The sequence below is a fragment of the Oryctolagus cuniculus genome, chromosome 5 (assembly GCF_051225735.1).
Source record: "Oryctolagus cuniculus isolate XC-2025 breed Fujian yellow rabbit chromosome 5, ASM5122573v1, whole genome shotgun sequence".
Taxonomy (NCBI): domain Eukaryota; kingdom Metazoa; phylum Chordata; class Mammalia; order Lagomorpha; family Leporidae; genus Oryctolagus; species Oryctolagus cuniculus.
Genome location: NC_142871.1, coordinates 79,258,243 through 79,285,155, shown reverse-complemented (window position 1 = coordinate 79,285,155; position 26,913 = coordinate 79,258,243).

The window sequence follows — 26,913 nt, the reverse complement described above, 5'->3', positions numbered from 1 at the left end:
TATGTTTATTATTTATTTCCTGATTGTTAGTCTGCTTTCATTTATTGGAATATATAAAGTAAACATTTATTTGTATTGTTGAATATTATCTGTTTCTTTGACCTCAATTATCCAAGTTTACTGAATATCTGAGTTACAAGACAAATCTCTGGAAATTTTATAATCAGACAAAACAAAAAAGAAGAAGAAGAGATAAAATAACTAAAAAACAGTGTCAGAGATTGACAGGATGTATTAAACAACCCAGCATACAGGTCTTAAGAGTTCCTGAAGGAATGGAAAGAGATAATGGATTAGAAGGACTTTTAAATGAAATAATTACAGAAAACATGACCAATTTGGAGAAAGGGATGTATCCAAGTCCAAAAAGTACATAAAACTCTTAATATACTTGGCAAGAAAAGATCTTAACCCCAAAGCATTGTAGTTAAATTCTCCATAGTAAAACATACAGAAAATATTCTAAAATGTGCACTAGAGAAACGTCAGCTTACTTTCAGATGATCCTTAATTAGATTAACAGCCGATTTCGCATCAGAAACCATACAGGCTAGGAGAGAATGGTGAGATATAGCCCAAGTCATAAGAGAAAAAAAAAAAAAAAACTATCAACTCAGATTACTGTACATTAAAAAGTACTCATTTATGAATGAAGGTGAAATAAAAATCTTCCATTAAAAAACTGAAATTAAGGGGCCGGTGCTCTGGTGTAGCAGGTAAAGCCGCCACCTATAGTGCGGCTTTATGTATTTTTGAGCAGTCATAATTAAGGCAAGACTGAAAGATAGTATGCATTTATTATGTATTATTTTATGTAGGGCATCCATTCAAGTCCCAGGTGCTCCACTTCTGATCCAGCTCTCTGCTATGGCCTGGGAAAGTAGTGGAAGATGGCCCAGGTGCTTGTGCCCCTTCACCCACATGAGAGACCCAGAAGAATCTCCTGACCCCTGGCTTCAGAGCAGTGCAGCTCCAGATATTGCAGCCAATTGAGGAGTGAACCAGCAGATGGAAGACCTCTCTTTCTCTATCTGCCTCTCTTTCTCTCTGTGTGTAATTCTGACTTCAAATAAATAAATAAATCTTAAAAAAAAAAAAAAACAGAAATTAAAAGAATTTGTTGCCACTCATCCAGCCTTACAAAAGATGATTAAGGATGTGCTACACACAGAAACACAGAAAGCTAGCCATCATTATCAAAGAATGAGAAGGCAGAAAATCTCCCAGTAGAACTACAAAGAAATACAAAGTAAACAATAGGAATATTTTTGGAAAAATGTCAGGACAAAGTCATTACTTATCAATAGTCACCTTGAATGTAAATGGCCCAGCTCTCCAGTAAAAAGATACAAATTGCATGAATGGATTAAAAAAAAATCTAGGCCAGTGCCACGGCTCAATAGGCTAATCCTCTGCCTGTGGCACCTGCACCCCAGGTTCTAGCCCTGGTCGGGGCGCCAGATTCTGTCCCGGTTGCTCCTCTTCCAGGCCAGCTCTCCCTGCAGTGGCCTGGGAGTGCAGTGGCGGATGGCCCAATTCCTTGGGCCCTGCACCTGATGGGAGACCAGGAGAAGCACCTGGCTCCTGGCTTTGGATCAGCATGGTACGCTGGTCACAGCGCGCTGGCTGCAGCGACCATTTGCTGGTGAACCAATGGAAAAAGGAAGACCTTTCTCTCTATCTCTCTCTCACTGTCCACTGTGCCTGTCAAAAAAAAAAAAAAATCCATCCAGTACTGCCTAAAAGAAACACATCTCAGGAGCAAAGATACACACAGACTAAAAGTGAAAGGATGGAAATAGATAATCCATGCTAACAGAAGCTAAAAAAGAGCTGGTATAGCCATTCTAAAATCAGACAAAAATGAGGCAAAGAAGGGAACTATGTAATGATTAGAGGATCAATTCAAGAGGAAAAATTAACTATTGTGAATATATATGCACCTAATTAAAAGGCACCTGGCTATTTAAAAGAAATGTTAAGGGATCTAATGGGAGACATAAACTCCAACACATGAGTAAAGAGGCAGTTCAATTCTCCAATTTCAGTAATGGACACATCAACCAGACAGAAAATCAACAAGGAAACAACATAGTAATCAACACTATAGACCAAATGGACTAACAGATATCTATAGAACTTTTCATTCTACAGATAAAGAATACATATTCTTCTCACTAGTGCATGGAACATTCTCTAGGACAGACCAAATGCTAGGCCATAATGAAAGACTCAGCAAATTGAAAAAAATCAAAATCATACCAAAAATGCTAGGCCATAAAGAAAGACTCAGCAAATTGAAAAAAATCAAAATCATACCAAACATATTCTCTGACTATAAAGTACTGAAGCTGGAAATTAAATATTGAATAATTTCTAAAACATATGTAAACACATGGAGAATGAAAAACATGCTCCTCAATGAACAATAGGTCATTGAAGAAATCAAAAGTGAATTCAAAAAATTTCAGGAAATGAAAGAAGATGACAAAACAATATATCCAAAACATGGGATACAGAAAAAGTAGTGTTAAGAGGAAAGTTTATAGAAATTGGTGCCTACATCAAGAAATTGGAAAGGCACCAAATAAATGACCTACCAATGCATCTCAAGGACCTAGAAAAACAAAAGCAATCTAAATGAGTAGGAGAAAGAAATAATGAAAATTCTAGAAGAAATAAACAAAATTAAAACCAAAGAAACAACACAAAAAAATCAGTGAAATGAAAAGCTGTTTTTTGAAAAAATAAATAAAATTGATACAGCATTGGAATAAATAATCAAAAAAGAGGGAGAAGACCCAAATCAATAAAACAAGAGATGAAATAGGAAAAGTAACTATACATACCACAGAAATAAAAAGAATCATCAGAAAGTAAAAGAGCTGTATGCCAAAAAATTGGGAAACCTAGAAGAAATGGATAGATTCCTGGACACACAAAACATAAAAAATTGAGCCACGAAGACACAGAAAACCTAAACAGACTAATAACCAAGATGGGAATTGAATCACTAATAAAGACCTTCCCAACAAAGAAAAACTGAGGACCATATACATTCACTCCTGAATTTTACCAGAAATTTAAAGAAAAACTAATGCCAATTCTTCTCAAGTTATTCAAAACAATTGAAAGGGAAGGAATCCTCCCAAACTCCTTCTATGAAGCCAGCATCACCTTAATTCCTGACCCTGAAAAAGATACAACATAGAAAAAGAACGATAAGCCAATTACCCTGATGAACATAGACACAAACATCCACAACGAAGTACTAGCCAACCAAACCGAACAACACATCAGAAAGAATATTCACCAGGACCAAATAGAATTTATCCCTGGTATGCAGGGGTGTTTCAACATTTCCAAATCAGTCAACGTAATACATAACATTTGAAGAAGAAAAACTGTATGATTATCTCTATAGATGAAGAGAAAGCATTTGATGAAATACAATACATTTTCATGTTGAAAATTTTAAGCAAATTGGATATAGAAGGAATGTTCCTCAACACAATTAAGGCAACTTATAACAAACCCACAACCAGCATTCATTGGAAGCATTCCACCTAAACTCTGGAACCAGACAAGGACGCTTACTCTCACCATTTTCATTCAATATAGTCCTGGAAGTATTATCCAGAACCATTAGGCAAGAAAAATTAATCGAAAGGATACGGATTGGGAAAGAGGAAGTCCGACTATCCCTATTTGCAGCTGACGTGATTCTATACATAGGGGAACCAAAAAACTCCACTAAAAGACTATCAGAACTAATAGAAGAGTTTGATAATGTAGCAGGATATAAAATCAACACATAAAAATCAATAGCCTTTGTATACATAGACAACACCATGACTGAGAAAGAACTTGTAATATCAGTCCAATTCACAATTGCTACCAAAAAAAATCAAATATCTTGGAATAAATTTAACCAAGTATATCAAAAATCTCTATGATGAGAGTTACAAAACATTAAAGAAAGAAATAGAAGAAAATACAAAAAAAAGAAAAAATTCTTCCATTTTCATGGATTGGAATAATCGGTATCATAAAAATGCCCATACTACCAAAGCAATTGACAGATTCAATGTGATACCAATCAAAATACCAATGAAATTCTTCTCAAATATAGAAAAAACAATGCTGAGATTCACATGGAAACACAGGAGACCTTGAATAGCTAAAGCAATCTTATACAATCTATACATATATACTATACATACTAGAAGGCATTTATAATTGAAACAGCCTGGTTCTGGCACAAAAACAGATGGATAGATCAATAGGACAGCATAGAAACTCCAGAAATCAACCCACTTATTTTTGACAAGGGAACTAAAATCAATCTCTGGAGAAATAACAGTCTCTTTAACAAATGGTGCTGGGAAAACTGGATCTCCACATTCAGAAGCATGAAGAGAGACCCATACCTTACACCTTACACAAAAGTCCACTCAAAATGAAGCAAATACCTAAATATATGACCCTATACCATCAAATTATTAGATAACATATGAGGAAACCCTACAAGACACTGGCATAATCAAAGAAATCTTGGAAAATATCCCAGAGGAAACAGACAATCAAAGTCAAAATTGACAAGTGGTATTGCACCAAGTTGAGAAGCTTCTGCACTGCAAAAGAAACACTAAGCAAAGTGAAGAGCCAACTGACTGAATAGAAGAAATTATTTGCAAATTATGCAACTGATAAAAGGTTAATAACCAGAAAAAAAAAAATGAAACCAAGAAAGTTAACAACAACAAAACAAATAACCCAGTTAAGAAATGGGCAAATGACTTAAGCAGGAATTTTTCAAAAGAGGAAATCCAAATGGCCAACAAACTCATGAAAATTTCTCAGGATTACTAGTTGTCAGGAAATGCATATCAAAACCACAATGAGGTTTCACCTCACCCCCCTTAGAATGGCTTTCATATAGAAATCAACAAATGCTGGCAAGGATGTGGAGAAATGGTCCCTTATCCACTGTTGGTGGGAATGTGAACTGATACAGACACTGTGGATGACAGTATGGAGATACCTCAGAAATCTGATATAGACCTACCACAAAGCCTAGTCATTCCACTCCTGGAAATTTACTCAAATCAAAAGAAATCAGCATATGAAAGAGTTATCTGTATTCCTATGTTTAATGCAGCTTGATTCACAACAGCTAACATATGCAATCAACCCAAATGCCCATCAACTGAAGACTTGACAGAGAAATTATTGGATATATATATCATGGAATACTACACAACAGTGAAAAATGGAATACTGTCTTTTGCCAAAAAAATGAATGAAACTGGAAAACATCACACTTAGTAAAATAAGCCAATCCCAAAAAGATAAATACCATATGTTTTTCCTGATCTGTGATAACTAATAGAACATCAAAAATGTAATCTGTAGAAATGAAATTAACACTTCAAGATGCAATGACTTTGAACAGACCTTATCTAAACAGTTGAGACAGCTTTTTTTCTATATACAATTTTTTGCACTCTTTACTTGGTATTGAGTTAATCATATTTGTATAAAGTTAACTGAAAATAGATCATGTAAAAAATAAGAAAGGGAATCAGAGAGGAAGGAGGAAGAGGTGTGGGCACTTGGGTGGGAGGGCAGATACAGTGGAAAGTTTCATTATATTCCTAAAGTTGTATTTATGGAAAGCATGAAGGTTGTATTCATTAAATAAAAGGTTTCAGGGAAAAAGAAAAAAAATAATTATTATTTTACATAATGTCATTTAGACTACCATGCTAATTGGTCTAAGAATTATAAGTATAACCCATAGAGAACCTTTTCAAAATATATGTTTTAGCAAACTATTCGTATATTATATATTTTTGTTCATATTTATATATATTCAAACAAGAGGGGACCTATTTTTTTATTTTGCTCTTTGTTTAAGGAATTAACTTTGGAAAGCTGGACATAAAGTTTTGGATTTTTTCAATGATATTTTAGCATCATCACTTGACAGCTATGGTTTACAGGTAGCAGTCCTCTATAATTATTATATTTCCATTGTACAAGATGTTTTGGTAAAGATAGGCCATGCATTTTAACACCGAACAAAATAAAGGTGTATTTCTTACTCATATCTCAGTCTACATTTGTACCTGGCAACAAGCAGACAATGTGGTAAATCAAGGACAGATGTTGCTGCCAGACAGTTGCTCTGATATTCTATAGAGTCTCCTAATATCCTTTAACATTTTTAAGTTAGAAGATGGAGGAAAAGACATCAAGTTAGGATTGTATTAAGATTTCAGGAGACTAAGTGTAGCAGGAACATATATCATCCCCACGCACTTTCCAGTGGCTTGGATGCAGGCATATGATTTCACCCAACCTCAAGGGAGTCAGGCAATCTATCTTTGTCAAGAGGAGAAATTATGTAGGCACATAGCATAATTTCTGCCACTTAAAATAAACAATTTTTCATTTTTGTGTGTATTTTATGGTGCGTTTTATGGCTTTAGAAGTGAACTGTTGTTAAAATACAGTAGAAATTCTCCAACATGATCGGAACAGCTTACAAATGTAGTAAGGTTTCAATAATGGATAGGCTATACTGTTTAAATATTTTATCTATTAAAGAGATACCATTTATCTTTGTTGTAAATTTACACAATAAGTTTAGAAGAAAAGTGCATGAGATATGAAATAGTTTGTCTTCCTGTAGATTATGTGGCAAATACCTGAGGATAGAGCAAAACCTTGTGAAAACTATTTGAATGAATTTTTAAATTTGTCAAGTAGTATTATTTATATTTTAAAAAAATTGAAAAGTCATTATACACATACATGGATGCAGGTTAAATTGCAGTAAGAACTGGCTACCCCTTCTTTTTAAAGCTAAAATGAAAATAATAAGATGATTTGGTCAATCAAGGTTCCTTGAGGATTTAGGGTACTATTCAGTATCTACTTACTACTTTTCTGGCTAAAGAAATATTCCAGAGACAATTTCTGGAACCTTCAATATAAATCCAGCAAATGTAAAAGTTTCCCTTAACAGAAAATTTTCTTTACAGTTTCATAAATTTATTCAAATTACAAAAATGTTATTTTATTGAATACTGTAAGGTTATATCAGGCCTACACTGTTCAGGTATTTATACCAACTCTCAACTGTCTTTGTCTGCATAACTATAAACTCGCTAGAATGTCTAACTCTGACAAATTACTTCAGCAATACCCACAGAATAATTTATGGAGTTACCATTCCTTTTGGGCCTGGTGTATAACCAGTAAAATGATCTTCTTAGTCCTTTTTCCTTTGGGCTGTTTCCTAAGGTGGCAGAATGGCTCTATTATTGTTTTACTGTAGCCATTTAAGAAAAAAAAAATCTAAGCCCTCAGGATCTCATTCAAAGTTTTGTTCCCAAGTACTTCAGATGGAATAAAATATCATGAAATATTTACAAATTGTACTCAAGCTAGGGAAGAACACTTTAGAAGGGAGAAATAAAGACTAAAGAAAGAGCATAATATTGCAACCATTATACTGGAAAGTTTAGGCTCTGGTTGGTAGAAGTTATCTACATAGCTAAATATTCATTTTGGTAGTTTCTGTTTAACGTCATAATCTTTTCACACGACCTGATTGTTAATAGCTAAGTGGAAGATTCTTGGTGCCAGGAGGCATTTCTGGTAGCTTTTTTTCTATTGGAAGACAATTTAGGAAAAGATAACTGATAAAAAAAGAAGAGCAAGGCTTCTTGAATTGGAGTGGAATCATATTTAGTCTGTGGCTGCTTGTGGAAGTTCTGATATTGAAATAATCTGTATAAGAAAAAGAAAGAATAATTTATGTTATCCTCATGAAATAAGAATATGGTGAACTCACTAGTGCATTGTCAAATTACACTAGAGTCAATTTTAAATTATTGCAACAAAAAGTGGAAAAAGTACCTAGACATAATTGAGCAAGGTACTTTTTAAATAATGAGATATCAGAGGTCATGCCTGTACGCATTCAAAAAGTGTGGGCACACAGTTAATATGAACTGAAAATAGCCCTACCCAGGCAGATATAGACTCATCCTACTTACACATAGGAGTTTTCATTTGGCATGGATAATCAAGTTAAGCTTCCATCCAGTTCCAAAGCTAAAATTCTGCGAAAATTTCAGTTCACTTCATTGTTGACCACAATTATCCAATAGAAATGTGTGTCACAAATATGACAGTATTTCACATAGTTCATGGAAAGCAGAATTAAAGCATGGATTTATTTTGGTGCAAAATAGTATTTGAAATCCATTTTACATGAACTTTTTGAAGATCCTTATATGTAATTTAAACTTTTTGGTAGTCATGATTAATAAAATGAAAAGAAATAAGTAAAATTAGTTGTTTTTTTTGTTTTTTTTTTTTTGACAGGCGGAGTGGACAGTGAGAGAGAGACAGAGAGAAAGGTCTTCCTTTTGCCATTGGTTCACCCTCCAATGGCCGCCGCGGCCGGCGCGCTGCGGCCGGCGCATCGCGCTGATCCTAAGCCTGGAGCCAGTTGTTTCTCCTGGTCTCCCTTGCAGGTGCAGGGCCCAAGTACTTGGGCCATCCTCCACTGCACTCCCGGGCCACAGCAGAGAGCTGGCCTGGAAGAGGGGCAACCAGGACAGAATCCGGCGCCCCGACCGGGACTAGAACCCGGTGTGCCGGCGCCGCAAGGCGGAGGATTAGCCTATTGAACCACGGCGCCGGCCTAGAAATAAGTAAAATTAGTTTTAATAGTAAATTTTTTAACTGAAAACATCTCAAATATTATCATTTTTTATAACTAAAATTTTTAAATGTTAAGCAGACATTTTGTGTGCAATTCTTAAACAGTGTTCTTAAAACTGCTGCCTGCAATGCCAAGATCCAAATGGACAGCAATTCTGCTCCTCTTCAGATCCAGCTCTCTGTTATGGCCCGGGAAAGCAGTAGAAGATGGCCCAAGTCTTGGGCCCCTGCACCCATGTGTGAGACCCGGAGGAAGCTCTGGCTCCTGGCTTCGGATCAACCCAGCTCCAGCCATTGCAGTCATCTGGGGAGTGACCAGTGGATGGAAGACTCCCTCTCTCTCTCTCTCTCTCTCTCTCTCTCTCCTCTGCCTCTCTGTAGCTGTGCCTTTCAAATAAATAAATAATTTTTTAAAAAACTCACATAAAACATGATTTAATGGAGCTAATATTTAAAACTATTTGAGAGAAAACGTTAGGTATTATTTGTCATCCCAACTGATTTAACAAGAAGAGGAAAAAAAGGAAGCCGGGATAGGAGGAAGAGGAGTAGGACAAAAAGAAAGGCGGGGTTGGGACGGGCGTGGAGGTATGGCATGACCACCACTACTGCCACTGCAAAGCAGCGAGGAAAGTGGGAAGCAGAAGGAGAGAAGCTGGTACCAGGAAGCCAGAGTAATAGAAGAACGAGGGAGAGAAAGAAAACCATCCAATCCGATATTAAGAATGAGCTTGAAATCCTTTGACTGATCAAAAGCCATTTCTAAAGGTATGCCATCCCTTTTAGTTCAAACAGAAGTTTACCAACATCTTGAAAATACAGAACTACAAAAAAAAAAAAAAAAAAAAAAAAAAAAAAAAAAAGAACAGGTAGTATTGAACTGGAAAGGACTTTGGAATCTGCACCCACTGAGATATTTACTCAGTTGCTGGTTGATAGAAGCCATCTGCCTAAATACTTATAATAAATAAGAATTCATTACCTCTGAGGCAGTACATTTTATTTGTAGATCATTGCATTCACTGAGGAGTTCCCACATGAATCCATAATAGATCACTCCTGCACTCACTAGTCTGGCTTCAATAGATAGCATCAATCTGTCTACTTCTTAAGAGAATTCTTCAAAGTTTTCAAAACATTTTTCTTGTCATCAGCATTTTTTCTTTATTCCTTCTTATAAAATTTATCCCCATTGTTATCCTAATTTTTATACCTCAAATGTGTATTTATTAAATTGTATTTTAAATGTTTTGCTCATGGGTAAATATTCTGTAAAAGTGACCTAATAATGTACTTACCTTTTAATTAGACATATCTTAAATTCCACACATTAATTATAATTATTGCTTGTAAAACTAAGATGTAGTAGACAGTGTGGCTGTTATGAAAATAAATAAATCACAATTTCTTCTTCAAGTAGTTTAAGGTTCAATGGAACAGCAGCAACTGCTATGGACACATGCCTAGGATACTGGGAGTATGGAAGAGGTAGATGCAGCCCAGTCTGGAATAATAGTGATCACAAACTGATCATCACACATTTTTTACTTGTAATGTTATCAATCTGGATTACTCATAATTTATAACTCCCAAGATAGTTTGGAGAGTGAATTTTGTCAAATATCTTGTCTAATATTTTTCGTCAGCTAAGTAGTTCCTGTGTGTTTCACCCAAGTCATTGATACATTGAAAAGTACTGAGATTGCGTGCTACTAGTACCTTATCTTTCTCAGAAACCAAACCACTATCTGGCAATCGTTAACAATCTGTGAACCCACATTCTGGGTCTCTCATCTAAGACTGAAATAAAATGCTATACTGAAATGTTTCCGGAAATAATATAATATATGTGATGTTTCTCTGGTGTTCCAAGGACGTGGTTTTGTTTTGTCATGTTTCTTTTTAATGAATTATGAGTGACTGAAAAAGATTACATTGACCATCCAAGAAAACTTAAAGGTTAACTCATGGAGATGACTGCTCTTTTTTCTCTATATATGTAAATTCAAAAAGAGTTAACGCATTAATAATGTAACAAAATATAAAATCAAATATGTATATGCAAGAAATTATAGATTATATCATATAGAAAATATTAGCATATTGTATTATATGGTAAATGATAATAGATTAGAATATAACAGAACAGAACAGAACAGAAAAATAGTTCACCTCAACCTTCAAACAGTGACTCTAATCTGTGAGAACCAAAGCCATGGGCAAGAGGGAAAGAACGTTTCCATGACTAAAGGAAGGAAGTAGAGGTATTTTCTATCAAAAACTGCTACATGCTGTTCAGATATACACAGAAGGGTCCAACTAACACAACATTATAGGATTGTGGTAGATTGAAAGATTTTTCTGAGTTGGGCCAGAAGCTTCACCACAATTTACAGCATTATTTCAAAGATAAGTTCTAAAATCCCAATAATGAATTTTCCAAAATCACTCTTTAAAACACAATCCAATTACAGGTTTAAATTGCCTGAGGCATAGTTTCAATTTCACAAAAATCTAAATGTATGTGTAGGTGTACAGTATAATTATTGGTTTGTTTTATAAAAGTATCTATGAAGCAAATGTATGAGTGAATTTTATATATTCATCACTGTAAATGCTGGTAAAATAAGCATAATTATCTTACAAAAATCAGTATTCTATCTAAGATTATGTAGTCTAGTTTTATTTTCATCATGTCTATAAATGAAACCAACTTTGATTTTAGAAAATACCATTGATGAAAGATAAAAGACAAATTTTCATTATCTATTAAGATATTTGACCATTATTTTCAAAAATTAGAATTTAGGAAAATAATTTCAGTTACTCCAAACACTTTAAAGATGTTCTAAAAAATAAAATGAGGAAAGTATAGGGATGCATATAGCTAAAAATTCTATTTAAATCTATCCAAGTTACAGAAATATAAATTGTCTCTAGATGAGGACAAAAGATAAGTCATCTATCACATACAAAGCATGACTGGACAAGTTTTAATATTTTAACAAACACTCAACACACTGAGTACATATAGAAAATACATAGATTTTCAACCTTTTGAGGGAACCTTCAAATGTAAGAGGAAATATTGGTCGTGCTTCTTTCTGTAATTAATTGCACTATTTATTTATCGAATGTTTCTGTGTGCCTGATCCTATTTAATGCTAGATACAGTTTTCTTTTTTTTCTTTTTTTTTTCTTTTTTTTGACAGGCAGAGTGGACAGTGAGAGAGAGACAGAGAGAGAAAGGTCTTCCTTTTGCCGTTGGTTCACCCTCCAATGGCCGCCGCTGCAGCCAGCGCACCGCGCTGGTCCGATGGCAGGAGCCAGGATCCAGGTGCTTTTCCTGGTCTCCCATGGGGTGCAGGGCCCAAGCACCTGGGCCATCCTCCACTGCACTCCCTGGCCATAGCAGAGAGCTGGCCTGGAAGAGGGGCAACCGGGACAGAATCCGGCGCCCCGACAGGGACTAGAACCCGGTGTGCCGGCGCCGCAAGGTGGAGGATTAGCCTAGTGAGCTACGGCGCCGGCTAGATACAGTTTTCCTTACTTAATAACTTACAACAATGCTACAAGTATCATCAGTTTATCCCATAGGTTAGAAATTGTGTCTCAGAGAGAAAAAAATAGTATTTTCATCTCTAGGGAATAGGAGGAGGATTTGATACTTGTTCCCTTGTTTTTAACCACCGTGACATTTCACCTTGAAAAATACTTGCTGGAAAAAAGAAAGAATTCCACTACAATGGTAAGGATGATTATTTGATTTTTTTAAGTATGAAATGGAGATATTAGAAAAGATATTTATGATTTCTTCAACACTACAAATTTGTGATTTGATTGCTGGGATGAAGAGGCATCTTGCAGACAGAAATTACATTAAATCCTTAGAAGACTATTGTTTTGATCACTTCCCTTAGCCAATGACAGCTGTTCTTTTACAAATTTATTTCTATTTTTCTAACCTGACAGGCACTTGGCCTGTCACTAATTCCCATTAGGACCACTAGTGGCATTGCAGTTCTTCAGGACTTTTCAAGTCTCCTGGTTTCTATGCATGACATATGGTTTCAGTAGGGAACTACTGATTGCATGGTGAAGCCTGTTATTTTTTCCACTTTTCGCTGCTCTGCTCACAGCTTGCTGGCAGCTGAGCTGCGAATAGGATTTTAAGGTTCAGCATGAGATCCAGGAGCCCTGAAACAACAACAATAATAAAAGTGGGCTCTGGTTTTGCGCTGGAGGCAAGTTCTGCTTTCTGTATTCAGAACTTTTTGAAGGGGAGCACTGGAAGTCAAAAAGACAGGAAATGAAAATGCTACCCAAACTGCTGCTTTGCAACAGGAAAAAACTCTTGCTCCTTTGAAATTGGAATTTTTTTCCTAGGTACTGATGTAAGCAAACTACAATACAGCTTTATTGCCTTTTCTGTGATGTGAAATGCCACAATCCCAGCCAAAGTTTTAAGAAATGCCATGACACACATAAAAACAGTCAATTATGTTGCTGAAATAATCCAGGCACATTTTTCTCTCTAAAAACACTCTGCTATACTTTACATGAAAAATTGCTACGAATACATGTGTCAAAAGTCCTCCCCAGTGTGAACCCTGGGTCTCGTGACATCAGTGGATTAACACTTGTAGACTTCACTTCTAATTGGAATAAAGTCAAACGCCTGTCTTTAAAACAGTTATTTCAAAAAACATCAGTGTTTATTTAACAACAAAGGCAGAATTCTTTATTGTAATGGGAATGTAAGAAGGTTTATTTAAGTCTCTGTTTATGTGGAACACATGAAATGATCTTACTCATTTGTTTAACATATAATACTAACAGTTACAAACAATTTTAAACAATCCACACAGTAAATGCATGATGATTGTGCCTACAGCTGATGCAGAAATAATTTCTGACTCCTAAAAATGTGCTATATAATTGAGAAGAAGGTTAGGGGCAAGCAACTAACAATTTCTTTAGCAATGATCAGTAAGGATGTAAGAAGCAACATAACCAATTCCAAAGGTCCAAAGTTTCAGTTTGTGAGACGATACTATGGAATTCCTGTTTACAACTCGTTTGGTATGAAACATGATTCTAGTTTCCCCATTCACAAACCAGATATTAAACTCCTTTATCTCTTCTTTGGCGCAGAGATAACTCTCCATAGATCTCTTACATCGCATCTCATCACGTCTTTATTTATTTATTTATTTATTTAACAAAGTCACTGGCCTCTTTCTAGAGTACCTTTTTCAGGAATGTTTGTAGAGCAAACAGCTTTGGAAGTTAAAAGATAATATGTTTCTCCGGGGCAGAGGGAATATTTATTTGCTCTTCAGGATAATAAGATTATATCTTGCTCTGGGGCAAAAGTTGGACAGATTTGCAAGCAACTTTCTCATAAAAGTTTATTGTTTCCTAAAGTTGGGGTTCCTGGGTAATACAACCCACTGAGTATGCAGATGCCACCTGGCCCTTGTTTCATCGCCTGCAGAAACCAGGGATCAAGGAACTGGCACAAATGATGTTACTCTGACAACTGCAATTACTGTGACAAATACACTTTCCTTTTCTCTGAGAAAAGAGCCTCACGTTCATGACCAGTGTCCACAAAACCATGGAATAATAACTTATTGGCTGCAAGTCGAGTAAAATCTCAGATTCCTTACAGTTCATGACATTAATAATGTTTATATGAAAATGAACAATTAAACTGTATATGAAGATTTAAGGAAGCGTCTTCAAAGTAGAAAGTATTCATTAATTCCGATTAACATTGTCACTAAAAATATAGTGATAATAAATAACCATTTATATTTTGAATACCTTCTTATTATGGGCAACAAATGAAACAAGAATAATCATAGTAGAAACGTTATAGAAAAATATACTGAGCTGTATTTTAGATTAAAAAAATTCATTAAATTTCTTTGATACATGTTACCATAAGAATTGTTTTAAAAAGTAAAGTTCCCTGACCTCAAATATTCCATATTTTAGTTTGATAGACAAGACCAAACTTAGGGAAAAATGAAATGATAACATAAAATTTAATTTACAATCAATGTAAGATTGATATTTTAAAACTATTTTTAACTTATTAGAAGTATAAACTTGTTCTGCCATCTCTGTAGGGCCGCCACCAAACACAGCGAACACTGGAGTTAGAGGAAAGGTTTATTGTCAGGTCGGGGAAGCCCGACAGGCTGGGGGAGAGGGCGAGAGGGTAAGAAAGGAGGAGAGTGAGAGAGATCAAGAGAGAGAGAGACACGTGCTCAGGGACAGGTCTGTTAAACATTTGCTAGGGAATGGACAGGGAGGTAGAAGCAGCAAATCTCACTGGGGCTGACACCTGTGGTTGGTTGGGCCATGTGGTCACCTGGCAGGGGCTAGAGCCTAGGAGGGTGTCTAGGGCATAGATGGGGCCATAGACAACAGCGTGCTATTTTACTAACAACCCCTTGGCATCGATAGGGGATGGGTTCCAAGACTCCCCGTAGATACAAAAATCTGCAATATTGAAGTCTCTTATGTAAAATGATAGTATTTGAATATTAAATGTACACATACCCTCCTATATACTTTATTTTTTTACCTAGAACCTTTTATTTAAAGTATACAAATTTCATGCATTTCATATATACAAATTTAGGAACATAGTGTTTCTTCGCACTCTGCCTTCCCTCCTGTCCATACTACAATTTATACACTTTATTTATTTTTTAAAAGATTTATTTATTTATTTGAAAGGCAGAGTTACAGAGAGGCCAGTTCACTCCCCAAATGGCCACAATGGCCACAGCTGTGCTGATCCAAAGCCAAGAATCAGGAGCTTCTTCCGGGTCTCCCACTTGGATGCAGGGGTTCAACGACTTGGGCCATCTTCTACTGCTTTCCCAGGCAAAGCAGAGAGTTAGATCAGATGTGGAGCAGCTGGGATGTGAACCAGCACCCATATGGGATGCCAGCACTGCAGGCAGCAGCTTTACCTGCCCCACAGTGCAGGCCCCTCACCTATATACTTTAAATCATCTCCAAATTGGTTATATCTAATGCAATGTGAACGCTGAATAGAGTTGTTATCTCAGTTAGGGAATAATGGCAAGGAAAACACATCTACATGTTCAGTAAAGAAGGAGCCATCATGGGCCTAACTACCTAACACACAAACGAGATGTAAAGTGGACAATGCTGAAACAAGGAGCCTTGGAGAGAGCATGAGGATCTGTGAAATCACGGGAGGCCATGGTAGGGTATCTTCATCCATCCCTTAACTTGTGTCAATTCATCATATTGTTCTTTGAAACTTACTATAATATTTTCTCAACATCTTTTCTCTATGATTGGTTGGCTCCACGGGTGCAGAACCTGAAGATATAGGGGATGGACAATATTTTAGAATTTAGACAAAACAGAAGTCTGCAAGCTTGTCATTCATACAATATCTCCTCAGTAGGCATTTCCTTCTGCTAGCCATTTTACTTATTACCATAATCATTACTTTTGCCATGCCTATTGAAAAGTTATGGTACTTGATCCAAAGTTTACAAGGCTTAGGATCATATCTAAATTTTTTCTATCTGTGGTGGTGATTCTATCAGGGTGTTTGATTATGATACAAACAGAGAGAGTATATAAAAAAGTGGTACAAACTAAGAAATACAGTTGAGAGTCAAGAGAAAAACAAGCAAAACCAAAGCAATAATGGACATTAAATTAGGGATACTCACTTTTTGGAGACAAGCAAGTAAAGTTGCCGATAAAAGATCTGAGTTCCTTCCAAACTGCATGCTAAAAATCCCAGTTATCAATGAGTGCTGGTTCTTCATCTGCTAGAAATACTCCCTACATCCCTTACATGTCCATGTACTCTCATACAGCAAACATTGATTAAAATAGTCAGAAATACCAGTGTGACACAATCTGAAAGAGTCTAACATCTGATCATTAGAAACAGCAAAGACCTCAAAGAGCCTCCACACTGCAGGAAATTGACATAGCCCCAAATATGCAAAGATATTTACAAAAGATAAACAGGAGACCCATTTGTCTGGAGAAAAGCTTCCATGAGGGAGTGGGAGGGAAGGAGAGAGTACTCTGTGCCAAAAAATTAATGATCTTAAGAGCAGGTGAGAGATTGCATATAACGTTACATTTACAATGAAAAGGAAGAGATATATTCTATTTACTATGCAAGGAAAGAAAATAGTAAGATCAAAGACTTTATTAATAAAAATGATAGGCATACTAATTCTGTGCAGGTCTGTGAGTAAAATTAATTATGCTAATAAGCAACTGTGAATTCTGATTCACAGATACTTAGCCCAGATCCACTTTCCCTAAAAGACTGATTTGGAATTTTTTTGTTGTTGTTGTTTGCGCTCCATTTCTCCTTCTTAGTTTTATATATCCTCTGCATACTCACTCTCTCATACATACTCCTCACTGCCTCTTATCCTTAAATACATGAATGAGGGGTCTTCCAAATTGAGAGTTTTAGAATTCATTCATTTAATGTTCACATTTTTATATTTCTTTCTTTTAGACTCATTTAGATTAAGTTGACTTTTCATTTTATGAGTCTTTTCACCAGAGTTATTGTGATAAAATATTTCTGGCTCTCCAGGCTTATCTGAGTGGTCTTTAATTTCCAAAGAGAACGTACACCTTCTCTCATCACTTTGCCTTAATAATAATAACATAATCTGTCTTGCCTACCAGTCCATGAACTGTTTTAGATTAAAATTATCTTTTCATAATCTATAGGTTTCCAGAAACTGTAACAATGCTTGCCACATAATAGGTACTAAATAATTTTGGAAGATTTGAATTAAATCTTCCACCTTTAGTTTGGTATAAAATCTAAGATATTCACATGTATTTGTGTATAAGATGCTACTTAATTTGCCACAATCAATGATCATTGTCATTTTTGCTTCTTTTACATTAAATGAAGTTGCACTGGCTAGTATTGTTCCTTCTTGATTTACATCTTTCCACGTGTCAGTGTCTCACAGCAGCTGGAGCATTAGCAAAGATTTATGCCTTTACCAAAGGCATAAATATTAATATGATTTTAATTATTTTTTCCCAACAGCATATAAACTTCAATTTAGATTCTACTTAGAATCAATATTGATTTAAGTAACTTTAGTAGTTTTACCTTTTTAAAAATAAGCCATGTAATGGCTAGTCTCATAACATTACAGCCTAGTGCTCATGAACATTATCTATAAGCACTGCATGTGATTTTGTCTTTGGGTGCTTGGAAAGTATAGTATGAAAATGTTCAGGAGAAACAAATTTTCCCTAAATTAAGTTGGGATCATTACCAAGTGGTCAGCGTGTTCCATATGTCTACTGCAGTACATTTTCTATTCTACTACTAATATAAAATTTCCACAGGTGCTCAGCCTTAATGTTAATCATGAAGTTTCATTAGATGCCTCATGTAAATTTTTTTTTACTTTATGTAGAAAACCAGCTTGAAACTCACTGTTCAATGAGGTGTGTAGAAGATACTGAAGAATTCAAACTATTTTAAGGTGACCAAATCAATTTATAGAGATACTGACAGCAAACCTGTATTCATGCAATCATTTGTTCTACATCTATGATGACAGGTTCTCTTTCCTGAATTTAGACTCAGCTTACAATTATGGCCAATTAATAATTCCAGGCACTGTGACTAGTCAACACATTTAGAATAAGCAGATAAACCTCTTTACATACTCACCCTACAACACCACATGTGCAACATCTCTAATGACAAAAATTATATCACTCAGGGCCAGCACTGTGGCTGTGTACAGTGCCGGCATCCTATATGGGTGCCGGTTCAAGTCTGGCTGCTCCATTTCTGATACAGCTCTCTGCTATGGCCTGGGAAAACAGTAGAAGATGGGCCAAGTCCTCGGGCCCCCATACCTGCATGGAAGACCCAAAGGGTCCTGTCTTCAGATAGGTGCAGCTCTGGCCATTGCAGCCATCTGGGGAGTGAATCAGTGGATGGAAGACCTCTCTCTCTCTTTCTCTCTCTCTCTCTCTCTCTCCCTCTCTCTCTCTCTCTCTCTGTCTCTCTCTCTCTCTCCGCCTCTGCCTTTCTCTAACTTTGCCTTTCAAATAAAGAAATAAATCTTTAAAATCAGCTCTTGTCCTGACAGTTGATGTACAATGTAATACTTTATCCATTTTAGTATTATTTTTTGTTCTAGTACCATTGGTTGAACTCTGTAATTAACACACAATTATTCTTAGGTGTTTAAATTTTAACTGAAAAGTGATCCCTGTTAGCAATTTGGAAAACATTATGCTGAGTGTAATAAGCCAATCCCAAAGGGACAAATACCACTTGTTCTCCTTGATAGGTGACAACTAACTGAGCACCAAAAAGGAAACCTGTTAAAGTGAAATGAACACTAGGAGAAATGGTGACTTGATCAGCCCTCACCCTGACTGTTGATGAGCAACTTGATATGTTATCCCTCTTAGTATTTTTTTGTTTGTTTGTTCTACTTAATACTTTTGGTTGAACACTGTAATCAATACACAATTCTTCTTAAGTGCTGAAACTTAACTGAAAAGTGATCCCTGTTAAATATAAGAGTGGGAATAATAGAGGGAAGAGATGTGCAATTCGGGACATGCTCAAGCTGACTTACCTCAAACAGTAGAGTTAGAAACATACCAGGGGATTCCAATTCAATCCCATCAAGGTGGCATGTACCAATGGCATCTCACTAGTCCCAGTGATCCATTTCTGTTCACAATTGATCATAATGATAGGACTAAGAACCAAAGGGATCACATAAACAAGAATAGTGTCTGCAAATACTAGCTGATAGAATCAAAAAGGGAGAGAATGATCCAACATGGGAAGTGAGATACACAGCAGACCCATAGAATGGCAGATGTCCTAAACAACACTCTGGCCTCAGAATCAGCCCTAAAGGCATTCCGATTTAGCTGAAAAGCCCATGAGAGTATTTCAGGCATGGAAAGCCAAGACACTCTGGGGGGAAAAAAAAACCACCTTAAATTAAAGATCTCAGCATGTGAGATCCCAGTGGAAAGAATGGGTCATCAAAGAAGGAGGTACCTTTCTCTAAAGGGAGGAGAGAACTTCCACTTTGACCATGGCCTTGTCTAAATATGATCAGAGTCAGTGAACTCAGGGGGCTTCCATAGCCTTGGCAGCTCATGACAAGAGCCTAGGTTGATTTCTGAGGCCATAAACAAGAGTGTCAATTTGTTAAGTCAACAACAGGAGTCACTGTGCACTTACTCCTCATGTAGGATCTCTGTCCTTAGTGTGCTGTACATTGAGATTTAATGCTATAACTAGTACTCAAACAGTATTTTTCACTTTATGTTTCTGTGTGGGAGCAAACTGTTGAAATCTTTACTTAATGTATGCTAAACTGATCTTCTGTATATAAAGAGACTCGAAAATGAATCTTGATGTTAATGGAAGGGGAGAGGGAGTGGGAAAGGGGAGGGTTTCAGGTTGGAGGGACATTATGGGGGGAAGCCATTGTAATCCATATTCTGTACTTTGGAAATTTATATTCATTAAATAAAAGTTTGAAAGCAAAAAAAAATTAAATCACTCCAATTTATTTCAAGGTCCTAGGACACTCTGTCAACAGATATGACTATATCTCTGATGTGATCTCATACAGTAGTGTATCACATAAATCAGGATTTTCTTAGTTCAAAATACACATGTTCAAGTGTTAACATTTCTGAAATTGCATTAGGTATATACTATGTGGTAACATTTTTCTTTAGCATGTTGCTTTAGGTTTGTTTGATTAGAAGTGATTTAATTTGAAATTTTCTTATTAAAGATGTGATTGGGACTGGCACTGTGTGCTATAGTGCTAGCATCCCATGTGGATGCTGGTTCAAGTCGAAGCTACTCCAATTCTGATCCAGCTCTCTGCTAGTGCACCTGGGAATGCAAAGGAAGATGACCCAAATCTTTGGGCGCCTGTACCCACACGGGAGACCTGGATAGAGCTTCTACCTCCTGACTTTGGGCCCTGGCCATTGTGACCATTTGGGAAGTGAACCAGAAGATGGAAGACATATCACACTTTCTCTCTGTCTCTACCTAACTTGGCCTTTCAAATTAATCAAATAATTTTTTTTAAAAAGTGATCATTTATATAAAAGAATAGTGACACTAAATTTTTGAATTTTCTCTTTTCAAGAGTATGTAATGTGCTGTAATATTACTTCAGGTATGTATTTTTAAATACACAGGGCCAGGACTGGATATTTCAGACAATGAGAAGACACAGTTTGGAAGCCTGCATTCCATATTGTAATGCTGGATTCAAGTCCAGGCCTTATATCCAATTCCAACTTCCTGCTGAAGTGCACCCTGGGAACCATCAGTGATGGTTAATGTGCTAGGGGTCCCTGTTATCCATGTGGGAGATTTGAATTTAATTCTGGACTCCTGGCTTTGGCTTATCCAGCCCCACATATTGCAGGCATTTGGAGAATGAATCAGAGGACAGAAGATCTCCCTATGTCTCCTCTGTTTCTTGGACTTTCAAAAAAAAATTCTTTTTTTTAAAAAAATACACAGTCCTATTTTATCCTGTTGTGTGCTGTTGTAACAAAATACTAAAGCTAAGTAGCTTGTAAAGAACAAAGATTTGTTTCCTATTTTTCTGAAGGCTAGAACCTCCAAGGTAAAGAATCCCACATATGTAGAGGAACTGCTTGCTTCATCAACCCATGGCAGAAGGTAGAAGAGCAAGAGAGGGTGAGAGAACAACAGGTTGAATTCATAAGCTGAAGCCTTTTATAATTGGCATTAACACATTCCTGAGAATCTTATCATAACCTAAATACCTCCCTTTAGGACTCACCTCCACACTCTTACATTGCAAATTAAGGTTCCATAACATATATATTGGAGGGCACTCTAAAACCATAGCAATGCCTCATATTAACTTATAAGAAAATAAACCTTTTTATAAGTAACCATCCAAATTTCAGTAGCACCATTTGGATTTATAATTTTATTTGCCTCTAACAGATCTGATAACCTAGCAAGTAAATAATTATAGAAATATGACACAGATCCAAAGACACTGTATATAGTTTAACTTATAATAAAATACTATCACCATAAAATAATATAATAGTAAGAAGTTACGTGAATATATCACATAGTTTTTATTTTATTTAGTCACTTATGAGACAGAGAAAGAAAAAAAAAAAAGATTGTGCAAGAGTTTCCTAGCATTGATTAACTTTCTGAATATCAGCACTGATTCTGTCTCTGGATGTCTACAATGGCTGGGACTAGGTCAGGCTGACATCTGGAACACAGAACTTAATCCAGTTTTCCAGTGTAGTCGCCAGGGATCTTTCTATTTGATTCATCACATGCTGCCTCCCAGGGTACATATAAGCAGGGAACTAGAATTGGGTGTGGAACTGGAACTCAACAGGGGATGTGAGTGTGCCCTCCCACAGAGGATGTGAGTGTGCCAAGTGGCATCTGATCTGCTAAACTAAATGCCCACCCTGGCATAAGTTTTATGAAATGATAAAGGTAGGCAACTTTAGATGAATATAATATGCTTCACTTTTATGTTTCTAAGACTTTGATACCAGGAAAAGTATTTTTATTTAGTGAATATATTGGAATTTTCTTCTTTTTTTCAATAGTTATAGAACTTATAGAGAGTAAAACATATGTTCTTGGTAGTGTTCCTAAATAAAGAATATAAGCTAAATCTCTCACTCAAATAATTGTTGTTTTATTTGGGGAGATATAGAAGTCAAGTTTATTATTTCCCTTAGAGACATTTAGAATCAAATTGCACGAGAATATTTATAGAAAGTCATGCAGCTACACCACATTCTTTGGTTACTAAGAATATTTTAGATAATGTTTTTCCTAACATATAGGAAAATATGCAAGTTACATTAGGTGTTATATGAAATACTGTACAATAAAGCACCTAGATATTCTAGGTAAAACATTAAAACCTACTATTTTAAATGCATATTTTTGTTGACAAAACTGAAAGAGAACTCCACAAAAAAATGGAAACCATAGCAAAAGAGTGATAAGCAGATTCACAAGTCACAATGACCAGACGTGCTTGCTGATGCCTGAAATGTAAAGTTTTAGGCTTCATGGCTGCTTGAGATCAGATTAGCTGTTAGTGTGCATTAATTTGGAGAACTGTGACAAAGTTTTCTGCATAAAGTCAGGAATCTTGACAGGATAATTTTGAATAAAATATTTCTACTAGGGCTCAATGTGTCCCCCAAGTATCTCTGGAGCAACAGAGATAGAAGTTGGGTCTCATTACAGATGATTAAGCAGTGATGGCAAAGTGAATGGATTAAAGCAATTATTGTAGGATTGGATTCATTATTGCAGAAGAGAGGTCATTATGAAAGAAGAAGCTTAATCCTCTTTTATTATTTCTTAACATCTTCTTGTCCTTCCAACTACTGCCATGGCATAAGTCAGCAAGAAGACCCTTACCAAATGGCTAGCTCCATGAATTCAGATTTTCCAGGCTCTAGAGATATGAGAAAATAAATTTCTATTCTTCATAAATCATCCAGTCTCAGGTATTACGTTATGGCATCAGAAAGAAAAAGACAACTTGTGAATAAAGGAACAATCTTTTTCAAAGATGTATTTATTTGTTTGAAAGGCAGAGTTACAGAGAGAGGGAGAGGGAGAGAGAGAGAGAGATAGAAGGAGAAAGAGCAAGAGCAAGAGAAAGAGCAAGGGAAAAAGAGAACGAGAAAGATAATCTTCAATATGCTGGTTCACTCCCCAAATGGCCACAACAGTCAGGATGGGCCACGCCAAAGCCAGGAGCCTGAAATTCATTTCAGATATCCTTGTGGGTGGCAGGTGATCAAGTTCTTGGGTCATCTTCGACTGCTTTTCCAGGTGCATTAGTAGGGAACCGAATCAGAAGCAAAACAGTTGGGATTTGAACCGGGGCCCAAATGGGATGCCTGCAATGCCAGTCCTTGAACATTTTTTAATTAAAGAAAGCCTCCTCCTTCACAAAGATACTATTTTTATTTTAGTTGTTAATTTTTATTGTAAATAACTTTTAACACACAATAAATATTGCATAATAATATTTTCAGAGTTTTGGTACATGTATACATTGTGTAATATCAATCAGGGTAAATGTGTATGTTCAAAGATTTAACATTTCTTTACAGTGAAAACTTCCAAAATCTTATCTTTTAATTTGTTGTTGATTGCCTGTCCTATAAAAAAATATACAGTGCATTAATGCTATCTATAAAAATTCCACTGTGAAACAGAATCCCAGAACCCCATATCCCTCCCTCTGTCTTCCCTCCATACCCTCTGGTAACTGTTATAGTATTCTTGATTATATGCATATACATATTCACATTCCACATATCAGTAAGATATCTTTCTGTTATTTACTTATTTCAGCTGATATAATTATCTCCCCTCTATGCATGATGTTGCAAATGACAAGACCATTCTTTTTTATGGCTAAATAGTATGCTATTGTGTATATGTACCACATTTTCTTTATCCATTCATCATTGGAGGGATGCTTAGGTTGTACCCATTTCTTGGCTATTGTGTACAATGTTGCAATTAACATGGAAGTGCAGATTTTTTAACCTCATTTTCTGTGGTGTTTTTCAGATGAAGACAGGGGACACAGGAAGCTCCATGAGACCAGCAGGCTGCTGGATAGCTCCCGGCCAGCACTTTTTATTAGAGGGTACAAGCAATTCTACAAGCCAGCAAGCATGTAGGCACAGCAACATATGAACCAAAGCCCACCATATGAACAGGAAAAGCCAAACCCTGTGTTCCTGGAAGAGGGACAGCAAGCTGATCCCTATCATTCAGTATGAGGATCCGGAGTTTTATTTACAGTCTTGAGCTCCCAAAACCAGTATTCACCATAGTTACAAATTACCCACCCTGCTGCTTTCTGCCACCACATTCCATTGGGAAGGTGTGCCCTCACCCAGCCTGCATAGGCAGAGACAGAACTGCAGCCATGTTGTATTCCAGGGGAGTGTGCTCCCCTGAGAATATTTAAGCAGTATCCTCTACAATTTTCCTTAGATATATGCTCAACAATGTGATTGCAGGATCATAAGGTAATTATATTTTTAAATTTATAAGGAATCTCCATACTGTGTTTCCTCAAGGGCTGTATGAAATTGCATTTCCACCAACATATACAGGGGTTGCCTTTTCTCTGCATATTCAAAAATTTTTTTATCTTTTGTCTATTTTGACAATAACCAATCTAATCATAGTGAGGTGGTATCTCATTATAGGTTTTATTTCCATTTCCCTGATGATTAGTAATATTGAACAGTTTTTCATGTACATGTTATCCATTTGTATGTCTTCCTTTGAGGTATATTTTTATAGATCTACTGCTGAAATTTTTAGCGGCATTTTTAATTGAGTTTTTTGGGTTTCTTGTATATTCTGCATATTATCCCCTTACTAGCTGTACAGCTTGCAAATATTTTCTCCTATTTTGTAGGTTGTATTTTCTCTCTGTTCATTGCTCCCTTATTGTGCAGAAGCTTTTTGATTTGATGAAAACCCATTTCTCAATTTTTATTCTTGTTTCCTATTCTTTTCAGTTTCAATTCAGAAAACTCTTGACTATACCAATGTCATGAAGTATTTCCCTATGTTTTATTCTAATAGCTTCAAATTTTCAGTTATTATTTTTAGGTCTTGAATCCATTATGCAATTATTTTGTACATGATGAGAGATAGGGATCTAGTTTCAATGTTCTACATGCGGATATCCAATGTTCCCAGCATCAGTGAAAAGATTATCATTTTTTTCCACTACATATCCATTGCACATTTATCAAAGATCATTTGGCTGTTAATGTGTGTGTTTGATTCTAGAGTCTATTCTGCCATTGTTCTGTGTATCTGCTTTTATGGAAATTCGATGCTATTTTACTTACAGTAGGTTTTTAATATAGTTCAATGTCTGGTAGTGTAACACCTCCTGTTTTGTTCTTTTTGCTCAGCATTAATTTGGCTATTTGGAGTCTTCACATGTCAGCTTTTAATACAGTCCAACAGAATATTAGATTAGGTATCTTAAGTGGAATTCAGTTCAATTCAATTAATCCTGAATTGGTAGATTTTTATGTATCTGGCAGAAAGAAACTCATGTTCTTTCTGAAAGGACACTTTCTCAAAATGAGTTCAGGTACTCCTAGAGGTAAATTCAGCCAAAATAAAATCAACAATTGAAAACAACAAAGGAAAGATTACATGAAGAAGAGTTGAAGGAAAAAAAAAATAAAAGCAGAGGCTCACTACCCACTACTGAGATACAAGAATTATTGGATCTTGGATATAAATGAAATATGTTCACTATGAAGTAAAAATGTATTTTTTATTTGACAAGTAGAGTCATAGACAGTGAGAGAGAGAAGAGAGAAAGGTCTTCCTTCCATTGGTTCACTCCCCAGATGGCCGCCATGGCTGGAGCTGCGCCGATCCGAAGCCAGGAGCCAGGTGCTTCTTCCTGGTCTCCCACGCAGGTGCAGGGGCCCAAGCACCTGGGCCATCCTCCACTGCCCTCCCGGGCCACAGCAGAGAGCTGGACTGGAAGAGGAGCAACTGGGACTAGAAACCAGCGCCCATATGGGATGCTGGCGCTGCAGGTGGAGGATTAACCAAGTAAGCCATGGGGTCGGCTCCCTTAAAAATGTATTTTAAATGAGAAAGAAATGTGACATATCGAAAAGAGTGTAGGAAGAGTTTAAAAGAATCAAAGACAAAGTCTATAAATTAATAAAAACAATAACAGCAGAAAATTTCAGTGGATCAGGTAAACATCTATTTAGACAAAAGCTAATTGGAATTTGCACCCAGAAAAAAGAGAAAGATTAAGAAGAAAAATATGAAACAATATTAATAAGTTAATAGGAAAAATGAAAAGTATAAAAATCAAATAGAAATTAAAAAATAATTGAATAAAAAATAAAAGAGATATTTATTTCATCCAATAATGTCTACAATTTTAAATTCTTGGGAAAAGACTCCTGCCAACTGTGGGAGACCAAATAGTTACAGGTTCCTGGTTTTGACTTTGGCTTGGCCCAGCCCCATTTGGGTAG